The sequence below is a fragment of the Schistocerca nitens genome, chromosome 7 (assembly GCF_023898315.1).
Source record: "Schistocerca nitens isolate TAMUIC-IGC-003100 chromosome 7, iqSchNite1.1, whole genome shotgun sequence".
NCBI classification, from domain to species: domain Eukaryota; kingdom Metazoa; phylum Arthropoda; class Insecta; order Orthoptera; family Acrididae; genus Schistocerca; species Schistocerca nitens.
Window position 1 is genome coordinate 340,283,954 of NC_064620.1, and position 14,250 is coordinate 340,298,203.

Here is a 14,250-nt window from a genome sequence, read left to right on the forward strand (position 1 = left end):
TGAAATGATTGTATGGACTTGATGGCTGGGAGTCCCCACCTGGGGATGTTCGCCCGCCGAGTTGCAAGTATTTTCAGTTGACGTCGCATGGGGTGACTTGGGTGTCGGCAACATACAACTGGAGATCTAACAATTATAATTACCTAATGCATTATCTATACATTATGATTCCTTCGAATAAAACATGGAGTACTAAACTTCACCATGCTTTCCCCCCTTTAGTGTTCTACTGTTAAAGAATTATCCTAACTTGCCTATTATGAAAGCATGCCGTTTCAAGGCAACGGCACATTGAGGACCCATCAAAACGCGCAGTTCGATGTAATCAAATGTCAGTAGCATATCTACGATTAATGCTTTCACGAGATGGTAGCATGGAAAGATTAGGGGCATAGAACGAGAGGTTGGTGTAGCGTGATACGTAGAGATGCTCACCTGGAAAGTAATGGCTGATCTGTTGACAGTTCGGGTCTCACTGTATCCAGATATTTTTTACTAACCTTCGCGTTTTCTAATAGGTTCTGATAATTTCTTATATTTTTATGGAATTATATTTTATAATATTCGATGTTATGTAAATACAAGTCCACTCTTTCAGAAGAGTGAGTTTGTTCCATTGGTTTTAGTTACAAGACAGCTTGCACTTCTTGTATTAAGATATTTTGCACTTCCTTGTACTGAATAGAAACAGTGATCAACCTTAGGGTTTTACCGAAAAGCGAGAATGATAAAATAATTGTTATCTTTTGTAGAGAAGTATTTGTAAGTTTGTATCGCAGCATTTGTAATGGAACTTCCATTAGCCAATGTCCTTATTGACTGTACATGGTAGTTTACTTTTTCCCTTGTAGCATGTTCACGGGAGCTTGAACTTCCTTTTTATGTGTACTACAGACAGAACAACACGGCTAGCATATGTACAGGGGAGGAAATGTGTGCTTTAATAGACCCAACGCAGGAATTTTAGACCCGTCCGTTTCGTAAACAGCCAGAGTCGTAGAATATTCCATGTTGAGGCACACGTACCGTATGCACTTATTCCCTCATACCTTAGCGATCAGCAGCACGAACTCGGCACGCTCAACACCGGCGTTCGGAAACACCGTCACTGTATCGAAGGCTTAAGGTCTCTTTCACACGACTGACTTTCTTGTGTCAACTCAATACTCGTCACAAGTCTATCTACTGCAGTGCCGCTGGTGTTTTATTCCTGTACTGAGTCTCGTCTGTCCGGAGTGGTCGTTTTCGTTTTATACAGCAGCGCCCACATTGTGACCGTCGTGTAAGCTGTCTGGTGTGCAATTGGCATCTGATCAGCGAAAGTCAGACTATGAGGCACAGGGCTTGCAGTCGGTCGCCGTGAACTTCATGGCACGATATTTCGGCTGGACAACTGCCAGCCGTCTTCAGGTGAGCCGAACGAGGACAGACGAAGACGTTCTCCGCCCCGTCTCATATAGTGCGCAGATTGTACTGCCGCGCACGCGTTGCAGTCGCGGAGACAGAAGGGCCACACCGCCCAGCGGCAGCGCCCTCGCTGTTGGAACTGCAAGACTCAGCTGTCGTCGGTATTGTCGCTGGCCACAGCTATCAAAGTCTTTTGGCGTCTTCGTCTCGAGCAGATTTCGAAGATGACGGGATTCCACGCGTTATTCAATTGGTAACCACTGCCACGGTTCATTAGATTTCCCGCGATGCGTATTTCAACGGATTCTTTGACAATGGAGCGCCAACAAGTTGTTGCTGTCGCCAAAATCGAAGTTTTGTCGTACTCCATTGAATGTCCGTTAGAAATACAATGTTCCGCAACTGTAGACTTACTGGGTTGCAGTAGGCGAGTGCAACGTTGATGCTCCGTACAACGCTCTTCCACTGTACACGTTGTCTGTCCTATATAGGCCATACCACATTGACACTGTATTTTGTAAATTCCCCCCTTCCGCAGTAACAAATCATCCTTCACCGATCCCACCAAATCCGAAATCTTAGAAGGTGGACGAAAAGCCACATTCACACGAAGATTATTCAGAATCCTCGCTATTTTGAAGGAGGTATTTCTAACGAAGGGAAGAAAAGCTGGCCAAGTCCCTACCTTTTCTTCCCTTCGTGGTAACGTGCTTGCCTCCCATGCACCGGGCCCGGCATCGATTACTGACTGGGTTGGAGATTTTCTCCGCTCATGGACTGGCTGCTGTGTTGTCCTCATCATCGTTTCATCCTCATCACCGGCACGCGAGTCGCCCAATGTGGCGTCGACTGCAATTAAAACTCGCACTCGGCGGCCGAACTTCCCCGGATGGGGCCTCCCTGCCACCAATGGTTCGCAATGACTGAGCACTATAGGACTTAACGTCTGAGGTTATCAGTCCCCTATAACTTAGAACTACTTAAACCTAGCTAACCTAAGGCCGGTATTACACTATCAAATTTCTTTGTCAAATATCTTTGTCAAAGATATTTGATGGTTTAATAGGGAACTTTGTCAAAGGTCGTCCAATATTTGGTCAAATCTAGGGCTTCGCAGTAGATTTGATCAAAGAAGTCGCTTGTCTTCTGTTCACTGCAATGTGACATGTTACCACATGGAGCATTCTGTCGTCTGTAGTGTTTTAATAAACATTGCCGGTAAATACAATTGGTGTGTGCCGACAACTACAAAATTAATAGAATGTATGAAGCTGATGGTGCGCTTTACAACGTGAAACACGCTGAATACAAAAATAGATTAAGAAGATTGGAGACCTGACCTGACCTGACCTGACCTAACCTAACCTGACCTAACCTAACGTAACCCTCTCCTGTAGCAAGGAATCGGAGTGTTACAGTGCGCCTGCCTCCTGCAGATGTAGCAGCTCTTAAGTGAATATTGCGCTTTGTGATATGAGGATACACTTCATTGAGCACATACAGAAATGTATGCGCATCCATTCTTAAGTAATTCATGTACTACTTGACGTCCTCCACTATAAGCTCACGTAACAAGTTTTGTGCCGGCCGCGGTGGTCTAGCGGTTCTGGCGCTGCAGTCCGGACCCGCGGGACTGCTACGGTCGCAGGTTCGAATCCTGCCTCGGGCATGGGTGTGTGTGATGTCCTTAGGTTAGTTAGGTTTAAGTAGTTCTAAGTTCTAGGGGACTTATGACCTAAGATGTTGAGTCCCATAGTGCTCAGAGCCATTTGAACCATTTTTTGAACAAGTTTTGTTGAATGGTTTTATCGTGTCGTCTTAAAACCCACGACTTCACCCAGGTATCTTAACTTTTTATTCCCCCGCTTCTCTTCCGCATGTGCACACAGTGCAATTGTGGTAAATGCAACTGCTGCGGTTAATAACAAGTTATTATTGTCAGCCATCTTGAACTTTGACGAAAAATATGATGGCAGTGTAATACCCCGTCTAGCGCTACGTCAAAGATCTTTGTCAAATATAATTGACGGAATATTTGATCACATCTTTGATCAAATCTTTGACAAAGAAATTTGATAGTGTAATACTGGCCATGCCCGAGGCAGGATTCGAACTTGCCAGCAATGCCATACTATCATTTCATTTTACGATAATAGAGAGTGATGTAATTTTATTAGTAGATTATGACAGAAGCGTATTTGTTGATCGAACAGTCCACGGATGTACTGCCGGTTCGTAGTGTCCAACATGCACAATATTTCGGCGATCAGACATGTCGCCATCTTCAGGTGCGCCGACGAACTTAGGTCCTGAGGGCGCGTGGCTAACATCCCTGCCCTCTGTGAGCCGCTCCAACGGCGGTCCGCGTCGGCGGTCGCGAAGACGCTAGCGTCGGCGTCTGTGATAGCGTTGATGTAAGTTATCTGTCCACACTGTTTGCCATATCGTTTTGTTTGGTCGGTTGGTTGATTTGGGGGGAGGGGACGAAACCGCGATGTCATCATCCCACCGTATTAGGGAAGGATGGGGAAGGAAGTTAGCCGTGGCCTTTCAAAGGAACCATCCCAGCATTCGCCTGAAGCGATTTAGGGAATCACTAAAAACCTAAATCAAGATGGCCGGACGCGGGCCTGAATCATCGTCCTCCGGTATGCGAGTCCAGTATGATAACCACAGTGCCACATCTATCGGTGCGTTTTCTTTGCTGATAGTTTTCCTAATCAAACTCAGTGCTGGTTCCCAAGCTTTGCTAAGATTTTAACCGCAGTCTCGGTTGATGAGACCGTCAAGGTACGAATTTCTATGGCCTCTCAACGACGCTGTCCCAGTATTTGGAAGTCTGTGCCAAGATCCTGGTACGTTGGTACTCCATCCCGTGTTTCTCGGTTAAACAGTGCTCTGCGACCGCTGACTTGTTGGGATATATCAGTCGAGTGTGCCTCTGGTGTTCTCGGCAGGTATCTTCAACGGTGCGCACTGTCTGTCCGATATATGTCTTCCCACATTGACATGGAATCTGGCAAACGCCAGCTCGAGCAAATCCAGATCGTCTTTGACACTTCCCAATAATGATAGTGTTTTATTGGGCGGGCAAAAGACGGTTCTTATCTCGGCGCTTCTTCAATATGCGTCCTGTTTTTCCAGATAGTGAGCCAGAGTGCGGTATAAAGGCAGTGACTGCCTCTTCCTCCGTGGCGTCTTCCGTCTCCGCAGATTGTACTGTTGTGGTGGATTAGAGAGCGTTCCCGTTTTTTCGGAATACAGTTCTGAGGTGTTCCATCACCTGGAGCAGACTCTCTGCGTCTGAAATGGTGCGCACCCTGTGAACTAGTGTTTTAAGTACCCCATCCCTCTGCAAAGTGTGGTGGGAGCTCTTTACATGCAAATACAGGTCTGTGCGCGTTTTCTTCCGATGTAGCCGTGGTCCTGGGTGCCATCAGCTCTGATCTTGACGTCCAAGAATGGTAATCTTCCTTCTGCTTCGGTCTTCTTTGTGTGGAGTTCAAATGTGTAAGCAACTTAAGGAGTTTGTCCATTCTATGGAGGCAAATGACAAACGTGTCATCCACGTAACAGGAAAAACACGTGGGTTTCCATTTGGAAACCGCGGACTGATCGGCTCGCGGAGGCAAGGGAAATTCGTCCGCCGCGCGCCCTCAGGGACCCAGTTCGTCAGCGTACCTGACGACATGTTTGGTTACCGAAATATTGTCCCTGTTAGACACTATGGGCCGCCAGTACAGCCCTGGACTGTTGGATGATATAAATGGATTTTTTTTTCTCGCCAAGAACCCACAAGACTGGTAAATTGTAACTGGAAATGGACACCGTTGCGGCCGTTTACTAACACAGATTAGTGGGATTTTGTACTAATGCCATTTTACAGCGTTTTCATGAGATAGTTTCCTTGTCTGTCTGTCTGTCTGTTCGGTGCAAATTTTGGAATCGATTGTAAAGTAATGTCCCAGTTATCTAGAGACATGAAATTTTAAACGTAGCTGGGAACTGGATGATAATGCAACATTAACTCACTGCCATTCTTGCCTTTTTCTGTCCAATTCGCGAATGGATCGTAAGCCGAAGTATTGCTGGTAAACCTCAGTGCGAGCGCAAATCCCTCTTTCTTGCGAGATATATGTACGAGGAAGTGCAATATTGGTCGACTCAGGTGAAGAGATACTGACATAAACCTGTGTTAAATCCCATCAAAATGTTTGAAATCGGCTGAAAATTTTCACAGACAACGCCAAACAGCAGGAAATAATTATTGAAATAAAAATGAATTTTTACTATACCCCGTTTTTAAATCAGACTAAAAAGTTTAAAATAATTTCTCTTAGTTCCGTAGAGATTGCTAACCTCTACAAATATTCTTCAAAATTTGTGATTGTGAATTTATGATAGCTATGAAAATACTTGTACAGCTTAAAACGAAGAACGGGGGACGCATGTAACACATAATTGATGGATTAATAGTTCAGCTGCAAAATGGTTCAAATGGTTCTGAGCACTATGGGACTTAACATCTGTGGTCATCAGTCCCCTAGAACTTAGAACTACTCAAACCTAAGTAACCTAAGGACATCACACACATCCATGCCCGAGGCAGGATTCGAACCTGCGACCGTAGCAGTCGCACGGTTCCGGACTTCGCGCCTAGAACCGCTAGACCATCGCGGCCGGCTAGTTCAGCTGCTTATATTACACTATTTATCAACTGATGCATGTATAGTACACCTCCTTACTATTATCTGTTGCATGCAGCCCATGTTTTTCGTTTTAAATTTTATAATTTTTTCATAGCTATTAAAAATTCAGACTTTCAGGGCTGTCTGTACTGAGTAAGAAATCTGTATGGAGCTAGAAAAAACTTTAAGATCGTAGAACATTAAAAATTTATTTTTATTTAAATAATTCTAATAAATACAGGTAGATCTCAAGCTGGTCTTCTTCGTCGATATGGGCTTTCGGAGCCAAAGGCCCACTCGTGTACCCTTGATGACTGCAGACACAGAGCTTGACGCCTCTCCTGAGTCCATCAACACCGACACTGGACTGTTAATGACTGGAAACATGCTGCTGATCAGCCGAGTCTCGTTTCAAATTGTATCGAGCGGATGGACGTGTATGGGTATGGAGGCAACCTCATGAATTCATGGACGCTGCATGTCAGCAGGGGACTGTTCAGGCTGGTGGAGACTCTGTAATGGCGTGGGGCGTGTGCAGTTGGAGTAATATGGGGTCCCTCATACGTCTAGATACGACTCTGACAGGTGACACGTAGGTAAGCATGCTGTCTGATCACCTGCATCCATTCATGTCCATTGAGCATTCCGTCGGAGCTGGGCAATTCCAGCAGGACAATGCGACACTCCCACGCCCAGAATTGCTACAGAGTGGCTACAGAAACACTCTTCTGCGTTTAAAAACTTCCGTTGATCACCAAACTCCGCAGACATGAACATATCTGGGATGCCTTGCAACGTGCTGTTCAGAAGAGATCTCCACCCTCTCGTACGCTTACGGCTTCATGGACAGCCCTGCAGGATTCATGGTGTCAGTTCCCTCCATCACTACTTCAGACATTAGTCAAGTCCATGCCACGTCATGCTGCGCCACTTCTGCGTGCTCTCGGGGGTCCTACACGATATTAGGCAAGTGTACCAGTTTCTTTGCTCTTCAGTGTATATTTATCTTCCTGTTGCTGACGAAATAAACAAGTCCAATGTCATAGATTAATTTATGTGTTCAGAAATGACACGAAAAGGAAAGAAATGGATTTTAAAAATACAAAGGAGAAAATGGGAAGGAATACGTGAAATTTCAAATAGTAATCACCAAGCAGTAATCACCAAACAGTATAATGATCCCGAACGCTTCCACAACGAAAATAAGATATGCAATTTTCAAAGTGCCGTTGTTAAAATACGAACGGTATGGAACGTTTCATTAAACAGAGAAGTATCGTCAGCTACTGTCAATAGGGTGACACAATGGTGCAGATTCGCTATAGGAGGAGTCAGCGGGGTTGTGGGCGGTGACCTGGCAGCCTTCCCGTGGCCAGCCAGGTATCGACGCCGCTGAGTCACGCCGTCTCGCCGGCCCCATGACGCGACGAGCAGCCCCGCCGCTGGGAAACCTCTAGACCTGAACGCGCCTGGAAATTTGTGGGGCCGACGGCGTAAAAACTGATGACACCCTGCTAGCGGTTCCCAACATGGCTGTAATTCCCACATGTACCACATGTGTGATTGGATTGAAGAGTTCCTAGATAACAGAACGCAGCATGTTATTCTCAATGGAGAGAAGTCTTCCGAAGTAAGAGTGATTTCAGGTGTGCCGCAGGGGAGTGTCATAGGACCGTTGCTATTCACAATATACATAAATGACCTTGTGGATGACATCGGAAGTTCACTGAGGCTTTTTGCAGATGATGCTGTGGTGTATCGAGAGGTTGTAACAATGGAAAATTGTACTGAAATGCAGGAGGATCTGCAGCGAATTGACGCATGGTGCAGGGAATGGCAATTCAATCTCAATGTAGACAAGTGTAATGTGCTGCGAATACATAGAAAGATAGATCCCTCATCATTTAGCTACAAAATAGCAGGTCAGCAACTGGAAGCAGTTAATTCCATAAATTATCTGGGAGTACGCATTAGGAGTGATTTAAAATGGAATGATCATATAAGGTTGATCGTCGGTAAGGCAGATGCCAGACTGAGATTCATTTGAAGAATCCTAAGGAAATGCAATCTGAAAACAAAGGAAGTAGGTTACAGTACGCTTGTTCGCCCACTGCTTGAATACTGCTCAGTAGTGTGGGATCCGTACCAGATAGGGTTGATAGAAGAGATAGAGAAGATCCAACGCAGAGCAGCACGCTTCGTTACAGGATCATTTAGTAATCGCGAAAGCTTTACGGAGATGATAGATAAACTCCAGTAGAAGACTCTGCAGGAGAGACGCTCAGTAGCTCGGTACGGGCTTTTGTTAAAGTTTCGAGAACATACCTTCACCGAAGAGTCAAGCAGTATATTGCTCCCTCCTACGTATATCTCGCGAAGAGACCATGAGGATAAAATCAGAGAGATTAGAGCCCACACAGAAGCATACCGAGAATCCTTCTTTCCACGAACAATTCGAGACTGGAATAGAAGGGAGAACCGATAGAGGTACTCAGGGTACCCTCCGCCACACACCATCAGGTGGCTTGCTGAGTATGGATGTAGATGTAGATGTAGGAGGAAGCAGTCGCGAAAATTTTGTGAGCGGTAAAAACAAAATAAAAACACTCCATCTTTTTATTTCAATCAGACATGAATTAACAAGAATGAATATTCACTCTGCATGAAACTTCCTGGTCGAATAAAACTGTGTGCTGGATCGAGATTCTAACTCGAGATCTTTGCCTGAAAGTTTCGCAGGACAACTTCTGTGAAATGTGGAAGGTAGGAGATGAGGTACTGGCGGAAGTAAAGCTGTGAGGACGGATCGTGAGTCTTGCACCGATAGTTAAGTCGATAGAGCAATTGCTCGCGAAAGACAGAGGTCATGAGTTCGAGTCTCGGTCCGGCTCACAGTTTTAATCTGCCAGTAAGTTTCCTGAACTAATCATTTTTTGAAAAATCAGGTCACTATTGAGTCTGAACCTAGTATACAGTAGATCGTCATTGTTTGAATACCACTGCTAGAGAAAGATATCCTGTAGAGTTCAACATTTACACCTATATCCATCCTCTGCAGAACAAGGTGCATGATCCTTATGGAAGCGATACGTCGGGGGTTGTAGTTATTCCTACAGTCACCATTTAAAGGCGTTGCTTGCAACTTCCTTAACAGACTTTCTCGGGATAGCTTACGTCTATCTTCAATAGTCTACCAGTTCAGTTCTTTAGACATCTCAGTCACACTCTCCCAGGGTTCAAACAAATATGTGACCATTCATGTTCCTCCCTTTCTGTATCCGTTCAATGTTCTCTGTTAGCCTTATTTAGTATGGGTCCCAGACACCTAAGCAAAATTTTAGGATGGGTCACACGACTGATTTGTAACGAACCTGCTTTGTAGACTGATTGCATTTCCCTAGCAGTCTTCCAATAAAGCGAGGTCTGCCACCTGCTTTACCCACGACTGAAATTATGTGATCATTCCGTTTCATATCCCTACAAACTGTTCACTCAGGAACTGTTCACTCAGGTATGAGCTGGCCATTTTCAACAGTGACTGATTGATACACTACTTGACGATTGCTTGGGAACAGATAACTCTTGCTAACAAACAGCTGCCAATTCCTAACAATTGGTACGGAGCACCCGGCCCGTGAAATTAAAAGGAACTGTAGAGGGCGCGACGTGTTAACTGCAGCGAAGCCTGTGTACGGACGCTCTGTATGCATTGGACAGTTCATGCAGTCTGGTGTTTGACGGAGGTTGTCGTGGAACCGATTAGTGCGACATTCCACATTCAACGGCAACATGTCTGCAAGACATCCTTCGAGTGCTTACGATCGTCGACGAGCAGTTGGCCGCCTCGAAGTCGGTCAAAGTCTCATTCTTGTGATCACAGTAATGGGTGCTATTAAAAAGGCCGCTGAAACTGGAAATGCTGTGTGAAGGCATGCCAGCAGTCGTACACGGATCACCACACAGCAAGAGGATCGATACGAAGCACTAGTGACGAAAAGGGACAGACATCGCTGCACACCTCCCAACCACTACCGAAACACGTGTCTCACTCAGAACCATATTTCGGTAATTAAATCAGGCTGGTTTTTATCCTAAGAAGCCTGTTAAATGCATCTCACTTCAAACACATTGTCGAGAAAGAGTTCGTTGCTGGTTGGGGTCTGCAAAAGTGGCCCAGACTGATGTTCTCCGATGAAACCCACTTCACTGTGACAAGTGATTCTGGCCACCAGTTACTATGGAGAGAAAAAGGAATACGTTACAGATCACAGATTGTTCGTGGACGTCATCGGTATGACCTATGCGTTATGATGTGGGCAGGCATTATGCACAATGGCCGAACACCGCTGCATATCTTTGCACGGGGTACTGTTACAGCACAGAGGTACTGCGGGCAAATTCTTCTGTATCATGTCCTTCTACTTAGGGGTGCGGTAGGTTGAGATTTTCTTTTTATGGACTACGCCCGCCTACACAGGTCCGAAACTCTGGAATGTGAAGATACTGAATGTATGGAATGACTGCGTACTTCCCGAACTTAAATTCTATAGAGCATGTCTGGGATGCTGTTGATCGCATGTTTCTCAACGTCCAGCTCCTCCCTCAACAGTGCAATTCTGAAAAGCACTCTGAGAGAGGAGTGGGACAGTATCTCCCAAGGACTCAACAGTTTGGCCCGAGGAGGGCGCATTACTTACCGAGAGTCCTAATCAATCTTCACATTTTGAACCTGACCAGCGTCAAAAGTGAATGTTATTTGTGTCTGTTATCCCGCTTTCCCAGGTTGTGAAATCTGTACCATTTCTCGTTATAAATATACCAGTGCACCTCTATTACGTGTGAACTGTGTTCCGTGATGATCATGCTGATGATGATGGTGATGATATTTGGTTTGTGGGGCGCTCAACTGCGCGGTCATCAGCGCCACTTTCATGAATTATGATGAAATGATGAGGACAACAGAAACATCCATTCCCCGGGCAGGGAAAATCCCCAACCCGGCCGGGAATCGAATCTGGGACCACGTGATCCATAGGTAGGAACGCTAGCCACTAGGCCACGAGCTGCAGGCTACTGTGTTTTATGTTGTCCAGCATTGCCTGTGATTATTCGTGCCCACCAGTGTCTCTGTTCCTTAGCAATTGTCAGGCAGTATGTTATAGCGGTAGGTTACTACTTCTTTCGTTTTGTAAAGTGCACAATTGCATGTTTCTGAAAATTTAATGCAATTTGCCAATCTCTGCGCTACTTTGAAATCCTATGAAGAGCTGACCGAATATTTATGCAACTTCTTTCAGGCAGTACCTCATTATAGATACCAGCATCATCAACGAAACTTCTTAGGTTACTATTAGTATTTTCCCCAAGGTCATTAAATTATAACATGAACAGCTAGGATACCAACACACTTTCTTGGGGCACACCTGAAGTTACTTCTACATCTGTCGATGACACTCCCCCAAAATAACTTGCTGCACCTCATACAATCGTACTTTCTACAATAAGCGTAAAGGCAGTGAGTCAAATCCTTTTAAGAAATAGAGAAATATGGCACATACGTGACTGCCTTGCTCCAAAGATTTCAGTATGTCACGTGAGAAAAGTGCAAGTTAGATTTCACATGATCGATGTTTTTGGAGTCCATGTTGGTTGGTCATTTTGTTCAAGAGACCTCATTGTGTTTGAGTTCAGAATATGTTCTAAGATCCTACAACAAATCGATGACAAGGTTACTGGGCGGTAGTTTTGTGGATCACTTCTATTACAGTTTTGTAAACGGGTATGACCTGTGCTTTCTTCCAACTACTGGGTACCGTTTTTTGTACGAGGGATATGAGATGTATTATAGTTACAAGAAGGGCTGTCTTATCAGTATATTCAGTACATAAACTTATAGAGACTCCATGGGGCCCTGGCGTTTTCTTCAGTTTTAACGATTTCCGCTGTTTCTCAATGTGATACTAACGTATTTTAATGCATCGTACGCTGGCATAGTGACAAAATCCTCACAATAATCCCATTTTTCTGTTACTGTATACGGAATTTACTTCTGAGATAGCTGTGCCAATAAGTATCATGATCGTAGGAAAGCTTTACTAAGAAACACACCATCCGACGTTGCTTCCTCCACAGAGATGCCTGAAACACACAAATCTGTGCGACTACAGTTTTTGACTGTGATGCAAGTTACAGAAAATGCTCAAGGGCTGGATGGATAGTTACTATTAGCTAAAGCACAATATTTAAGTGATTATTCAAAAATAAACACAGCCTACGCAGGAAAATGTCTTCCTTCAAGCTGTGTCAAGAGTTTACCAGACCAGTTTCTTCAGCGCATTTCTGACACTCTCCCACGGGTCAAATAACGTGTAATCACTCGTGCTGCGCTTCACTGTTCCCTGTTCATCCTATTTGGTATGGGTACTAGACACATGATTAATATTCTAGGTCGCTCTCAGGAGTGTTTTATAAGCGATCTTCTTTGAAGACACTGCATTTCCCAGGTATTCTACCAACCACCCGAAGTCCGTCGCCTGCTTTACTTGCGACTGAGCCTATGTGATCACTCCATTCATATCTCCACAAAATGTTACACCCAAGTTGACTGATTCCAACTACGGCTAATTGACATTGTAATCGTAAGATATTAGGTGTTCCAGCTTTGTGAGGCGTCAAGTCTTAAATTTTTAAAAATTTAAAACAAGTTGTCAATATTTGCACCACTTTGATATCTGTCAACATCTGACCGGATTTTTCTGCAACTTTTTTCATACAATACTTCATTATACACCGTGCAACAAAATTAAAGAATAATTATTTCGAAACCCCATAACTGCCTCCCTTTGCGGCACAGAAGTTTGCAATTTGGTTCAAATGTACCTACGACCTTTCTTTGTAACAGTACAAAAGCTTAGCGACCCGCAACTTTATCCTCGGGGTCGGCGACGTTTCATACAGCAAGATGTCGACGCATGCAAACAAAAGAATCCAAGCTCAGAAGCTCATATGAGCTGTAACTTGCAGTAAGGGTTAGGCAACACATACGACAACCCTTTGGTAGGGTTTGCCTGCGTTCAGGCGCTACACCAGCTGCAAGGCTGATGTGTGTCGAAGTTTATGACAGGTGTATCTGTAGCGTGCCCAACTGAGGTGCATGGGTAGCCCGCGCGGCTAGCCGGGCGGTTTAACGCGCTGCTTCCCGAGTGGGAAGGCGTGCCGGTCCCCGGCACGAATCCGCCCGGCGGATTAGTGTCGAGGTCCGTTGTGTCAGCCAGTCTGTGGATGGTTTTAAGGCGATTTTCCATCTACCTCGGCGAATGCGGGCTGGTTCCCCTTATTCCACCTTAGTTACACTGTGTCAGCGATTGCTGCGCAAACACCGTTTCCACGTGTGCGTACCCCCCATAATTATTCTACCACGCAAACATTTGGGGTTACATTCGTCTGGTATGTGACGTTCCCGGTGGGGGGGGGTGGGGGGGGGGGGCGGGGGGTGTCCACTGGGGCCGAACCACACAATAATAACCCTGGGTAGGGTGGGTGGACTGCTGAGGGTGGACTGCTGTGGCCTGTGGTGGGGTTGTGAACCACTGAGGGCTACGGCGGATCGAAACCTCTCCGTCGTTTCCAGGTCCCCGGTTTAATACACACATACATACACACACACAAGGTGCGTGGGTGGCATGGAGGTTATTGTGAACTGTGATGCCTTAGAGGGACCATTTGCTTTTTTATTCACATGCTAATGTTGCACCACCCCCTCCCCCTTGATTACACCTCGGGAGGACGCAGAAAAAGAGTGTTTAAAAATCAGAAACAGTATCAGCTGCGTAGGCTCACGTTGAAATTTCGTTGAATAGTTTTGAACGGTCTCTAGTGGTTCCGGATGTATGAAAACTGCACCCAGTGAAATTTGCACCAAGCCAAAAATCTGTTAAATTTGCACTCAGTATATCTGAAAACTACCTGCTCACTACTTCTCAGCCCACCTGCACCCCGCACCCTAGCTCACCCCTTCCCTACACCCGCAATGGGGTGCTGTGCATCGATGTCGCACTGCAAATGAGCAAAGTAAACAAATTATCCCATTCCGGGAAGAACACCAAGAGAGCCCATAACTGTGTACATAAGGTACTGCGATATTCCCTCTTACATC